Source organism: Sinocyclocheilus rhinocerous, unplaced genomic scaffold, assembly GCF_001515625.1.
Source record: "Sinocyclocheilus rhinocerous isolate Xijiao unplaced genomic scaffold, SAMN03320098_v1.1 scaffold1687, whole genome shotgun sequence".
NCBI classification, from domain to species: domain Eukaryota; kingdom Metazoa; phylum Chordata; class Actinopteri; order Cypriniformes; family Cyprinidae; genus Sinocyclocheilus; species Sinocyclocheilus rhinocerous.
The window spans coordinates 1,296,670-1,303,404 of record NW_015660051.1 but is presented as its reverse complement, the minus strand read 5'-3'; positions in this window follow the sequence as shown (position 1 = coordinate 1,303,404).

Below are 6,735 nucleotides of genomic sequence, written 5' to 3'. Positions count from 1 at the left end.
AACAGGGCCCATATGAGTCCGTATGCCACTTGTATTTTGTTTTTCTGGTTTGTCCTAAAAGATTTCAAGTTTTATATCATGCTGTAATAATATAGTGACTTATTAAATAAAGCTTTAACTTAAACTGTCTGTCTGCATTGTCTTCCTAAGTATTGCCTTGCATTTCCTCTCCTCTCAAGTGCCGTAAGATGCCAACGTTTACCGGAGGGCTGGGTCAGATATCTAATCCTGAATGGAGCTAGGAGTATCTGCTAATCTAGTTTCGTAAAGGCTGCGTCTCTTGCACTGTATGTGAGGAATGTGTCTTAAGGCAGGTTTGAGCTTGACTATTCATTAGGTGTTCTCCTGTTTGCAATGATTTAAAGGGATAGTCCAAGTTCAACTGAAAATCATACTTGTCATTCCAAATCTCTATGACTTCTGCAGCACACCATGACATTTTTCGAGTATGTTGGTAGGCAACTCATATGAATTTTCTTTGCTCTCTTTAACCTGTTCTCAGTTCCCGACAGTGTTTTAAAGGCATAATCCAACCAAAAATGTGTATGTTAAATTAAGTGTTCCAAACTTGTTTGACATAAGATTTGGAATGACATGACTGCAGAATTTTCAGACATTTTTTCAAAACATGCTTTGAAGAATGCTGGTAACCAAACGTTTTCTGTTCCCATTGACCTGTGTTAAATAGACAAAATGTGCAATGGAAGTAAACTGTGGTTACCAACATTCTTTACAATATCATCTTTTGTGTTCTGTGGAACAAAGAAAATCAGGTTTGGAGTGTCATGAGGGTGAGTGAATTTTAATTTTTGGATGGAATAGGCTATGCCTTTAACTCCTCTTAAACTGTATAAGCACCGGCTGAAACTGGTGTTTTAAATGCTAATGCAGGCAGTACCATAAGACATGACATCATTCTTATCAAATATAGCGGTTCAAAGTGTATTAGACCCATAAAAAGTGTCTGGGTAAGATTATCAGTTCATGAATTTTTGATCTTATTAGGAAAGTATATCTGATCCTTTAAGATACTGAGTTTTAATGTTCAGTTCTCAAGCATTGTGAGTGTTTGAAACTTCAATATAACCTGAATTCCTTCAGTCACAAAAGATAAAGTGTTTAGAGGAAATACATTTTCTTAATTTTAGCAATTCCCCAACTAATCTTACATGCATTTTATACTCCCATCTTAATTCTGTGTGATTGATTATGGATCATTTTTGAAAGTAGAAACCCATTTACCATTCCAAACCAAAGTGTTTCTCCTATTGTGTTCCACTGAACTGTGAACAATACAACTTTATAACCGTTCAAGCCGCAATTGTGGAAACACCCAGCCTTTGAAGTAATGCAGGTGGGTGGACAGACACAAAGAATAGGAAAAAGCAAAGCAAACGTAAGAATCACAGTAATACCAATCAAAATGTCTGCTTTGGCTACAGAGGGGCATTATGGTATATCAGACCAATGCAGTCCAACCATCTGTCCATTCAAGTGAAATAGGTCAGCGTGAGGCACGCAAACTGTGCCAGGCAGTCAAAGGAGCAAATCTGCATGATACATAAACCAGCAACTAAATGAGGGATTTCCAGCTGACTTAAAATGTAATTTTAAAGCTTCAACCAAAATGCAGCATGAATAAAACATTAAAAGCAAGCCATTTATGTTGTTTCACCCAGAAAGCATCTTCACAGAATCCACATGCATGTATACTAGAGAATGTAAAGATTATGATGCAGAGGAAAACGTTAACAGTAAGTTAAGCTCTATCTTATTGTGTCACTATTCCTCTGAAATCTATTAACAGTGCAACCATGACAGACTGGCATAAGGATAAAAACATCATAAATCATAAAGGGACTCATAAAAGCATAAATCAGTTTCAAAATGTTTGGCTGGATCAGCCATGGTGCATTGAGTGACTACGTGATCAGGCAATCTAGACTTGGGCCGGGCACATCTGCCCTTTACGTGCTCCCGTACATTTTGGCACCCGCAAGAGAACTTTCTAAACAAATGCAATGCTGGCATAAACGCGTGAGACGTGGCAGAATGTTTCGTGCACTCTGACTATCAGATTCATCAGTCTTCATGGTCAAACTACTTTTAAAAGACAGTGATTCAAAAAATGAATTATTGATCAAACTAATACCTATTTGTGGCAACATCTCCCTGTTGAATTTGTGTTTACTCAATAATACATACACATTAAGCATAAGAGAACAAATGCTAAAACAATCAAGAACCAAAAAGGACATAATAAAAATACATGAGACGTTTTTTTATCAGGGTTGGGGAAACTACCTTGAAACTAATCATAATGCAGAGTAGAAAAAGCTGTAAGCTACACTACAAACAAAAAGTAGCTAAAACACTTTAGTTACTTGAGGCAATTTTTATAATTAAAAAATATATAACTATGCAATTATATAATTTTATCAAATATGTGTTTTTAATAAGGGTTTTTAAAAGAATTAATTGTCTCATTTAGGGTGACTATAAATTGAACAGGTAAATACATACTAAATACAGCTAAATAAATGAGTTAATAAAACACCCTCATCTCATATACATTACTGAATCAAATACATAAAACAGTCAAGAAATAAAGTTGTTATATAAGTTGGCATCATTCATAAAATCTGCTCATTTACATGAACCATCCGAACGATCCGATTCACTAGAATGAATCAGGCTTTCCAACTCTACGAAAGAGACATTTAGAATGAAGCGATTCACCAGAATGAATCAAACTTCCCAGAGAGATCCGTTTAGGAAGAAACGATTAATTGGGATTGAACCAGACTTGGTGCTATACTGGATATGAAGAGAGAGAGAGAAGCATTTAGGATGAACCGATTCAGTGACTTGTAACTGGCACACATAAGAGAGAGAGCCATTTATAGTCAACCGATTCACTAGAATGAATCAAACAATTCAGTGCTTCCTATGAGAGAAATGGCTGTTTAGGACAAACCAATTCACTAAAACGAATTCAATTTGGGATTATATATGAGCGAGAGTATCATTTAGGATTAATTGATTTAATGGAATGAATCGGACTTGTAATTGGTACACATAGGAGAGAGGGCTGTTTGTGATCAACCGATTCACTAGAATGAATCAAACATTTCAGCAGTTCATATGAGAGAAAGGACTGTTTAGGATTAACCAATTCACTATAATGAATCGGACTTGGTGCTATACACAGCCATTTAGGATGAATCGATTCAATGGTATGAATCATAAATCATAAATGTTGAAAGCGAAAAACGTAGTTAAGTTAGTAGTGTTGCTACACTGCTACTTAATGTTATGGTCCTAGGTAATTTAATAATGCATTTTGGCATAATGTTGGCTGGCTGACAGCTGTTCGTGATGCTATGGTGAGATGATCAGCTGGTTTGGGTAAGGAGATGCTCACCCCACTCAGCCTCACAATACTAGGCCTTGTATTGTATAATGAGAGCCTGTGTGCTCCATCAGAGCATTACCAATCTGTCTCTGTACGACCTCTCCATGCTTTCACACCACCCACTGGGCACAAATGTCAGCAAGTGATATGTCTCATGGTTATGTTTTTCACTGTGATTTTTTAGGAGATGCATGATAGCGGCTAGTGTGGCAATTTCCCTTGCGTTCGCAAGTAAGATGCCCTTGATAGAGCAACAGAGACATGATTGCATAAAGATGCAATAAAGCAATAGTTCCTAAGCAATTGTTCCTTTTTATTGTGCCCTATTTCTTAAGAGGTCAGAGTAAAATTAGAGTTGGTAGAGAAACTCTTACACTGTAAATATATATATATATATATATATATATATTTCAAAGTTGTAAATAAAACAAACATTTTTGGAGAAAAATGATTATAAAAAAACAAAAAACACTATTTCACATTTAACTCAGTGTGTTACTTGCCAAATCTTTGTAATTATTTGTGAAATTTCTGAATGAAAATTGTTTCCACACGAATTTTTTGAAAGCAAGCCAGTAGCATTAGGTTTCCTTTTTCACATTAGAGCACAAATTAAACATTTACCTGTGTATTTGTTTTGTGACTCCTTATTCCACAATTGTTTAAAAAAGTGAAAGCCATATCAAAGCCAATTTTCCTCTCAGAATTTAAAAAACAAAATGTATTTGTGATCATATTTATAAACATTTTGAATCAGGTTTTTTTCTGTTTTCTTTTTTAATTTCAATTTAGATTTGTTGTGCTTTTGTAATTTTTATTTGTATTATTTGTATTTTATTTTAAACAACAGTCTCACAGATTAGACTTAATTATTTCCGATTAATTATTTGAAACCTTGTAACACAATTCAATTGATTTTTTTACTCTGAACAGAAACAGTCTTCCATGTTTTTTCCCATACATTATATGTAAATGTTATATATAATTTATTATATAGACTTTATGAAGAAAGCACACTTATTTAAGACACTTTAACTTAGCCAGATGTTTATTTAATGACCTTCAGATTGCTGATGTAAGGTCACAATATTTGTCTCTCTACTGATATCTTTCCTATCAAGCTCTTTGTGTATAGTGCAAGGCTGAAGTGCAACCCCTTCCTCTGTCTGTCACAGGAAACAGAGCCTGCAGAAAGTGTGGAGGTGTATGTCAACAAACAGCCAGCAAAGAATAAGCGCTTAGTGACCCTGAAAAGATCTAATGTTGACATTGTATTGAATACAAGCTATCTTATCACAAAATGTTTGCTCTCTTTGTACTGCACTGCAACACTGCAACTTAAAGACTGTATGTGAGAAACACATGCTGTCTTCCAACGGAGTCAGAGAGGGCAGAGAATTCATCCTGTCCTGCAGCTGTCTTGCTGTACATGATCAGCTCATGAAGAATATATATATGATAAGTCAGGGTGTTCCATGCACGAAGTGTAGCTGTAAGAGTGTTCAGGGCAGCTGAGGTTACATAAGCCAGTAGGCGTGGTGCTCAGATGGAACATTTACAACCAGTGTTGCCTTGGTTCACTCCACCCATACAGCTTGCCCTGGATAACACATGCCCTGCAATATCAGTATAATAATCAGTATAGTTTCTCTGTTAAAATACTTCCCCATTCACTGGAATATACTGTACACTTTCCCCTTCTTATGATTATTCCTCCATGTAGTAATTTGACAGACATGTTATTTTTATATTTGCACAAAATATTCAAGAAAAAGTATCTTCTCGGCCTGTTGTCCTCATAGATTAAAGAATGGTCTGTCGAGAGTGTCCTCAGAAAGGGTCCAGCTTCACGTGATTTAATCTAATTTGAAGGACAGGAGTCAGTCAATGCGAGTCATTAGGTAGATTGTCAGTCATGTCCTGCTGCATTATGCATGAAACATTTTAATTCAGGGATTCAACTGTTAATAATTGAATTTAAGCACTGAAATTATACCATAAATTATACAGTATTTCAGTTTGAAGCAATATATTTCTAAAAATTTAAATCATACGTGTGTGTGTATATATAGAGAGGGTATAGAAGCAAAATTAAGCGGCCATGTTGCTGCTGGGACTTTTATGTCACAGGTTTTTTTAGTTTTTTTTTCAATCTAGTTTAAATCCAGTTTAGTTAAATCTAATAGATTCTGTTTTGTTTTGTTGATGATCACATTAAAATTGTTTCGGAGACTTTTATTAAATTAAATTACTAAACATTACTAAATGTTTAAAACTATAATAACAAACAAAAAGTGACAATTTCAATATTAAAACAAACATTTTCAATATTAATCGCTTAATTATATAGATAGATTGATAGATAGATAGATAGATAGATTTATGTTAGGTGGTCTTGTTTAAAATGTCATTTCCTTGCTGTCATAATTAACAATAACACATAATTTGAGATGTGGTGAAAATCACATCATGGTGGCAATGAGCGTGTTTACATGCATGTTCTTAAACCGATTATGCTTAATAAGCTGAAAACGCACGTGGTCATGTAAACGCGGTAACCCGTTTTCTTTTATCGGAGTAAGCTCATAAACGGAATAAGCAACGGTGTAAGCATAAACCGGTCGACACAGGTAGTGTTTTGCCTCTTACCCCGATTTCGCGCAGCATGTAAACGCAATAACCCGCTTTCTGTCGGCTTATTGAAGTGCGCATGTGTGATAGGCCTACGTGACAGGAATGTGTATAGGTAGCTAGCAAACAAGGAATACAGCTGTTAAGCTGTCACATTTAGCTGAGTAAGATCATGATTGAGAAATGTTGGATACTGCTGGAAATGCTGCTATGGGGTATCCTATTTATTATTTTAGGATTTTTTTGTTTGCCCCAGTGAAGCATTTCTATAAATATAACTGATTAAGTAGTCAAACTCATTCCATATCAGCAGAATAGTGTGGTACAGAAAGTCTATGTCCATAAAACAGGTTCTGAATGAATTATGTTACTGATACCTAATGGTCAAAAGCAATAGCAAAAGTAATAGGTCAATATTATTAAATTGCAGACAAAGATTTTGAATAGCTAGGCTGGCTTGTACACTATATTGCCAAAAGTATTGGGACACCCCCTTCTAATGAACAGGTTTGTCTACTTTAGTAATTTCTCATTTTTAGTAAAAAAAATAAAAAAATAAAAAAGAGCATATAATGCTATTCTAGGGAATTGTGTGCTTCTAATTTTATACCAATAGTTTGAACAGGACCATTTTCTATTCTAACACAACAATGCCTCTGTGTATAAGGCAAGGTTAAAAAAAAAAAAAA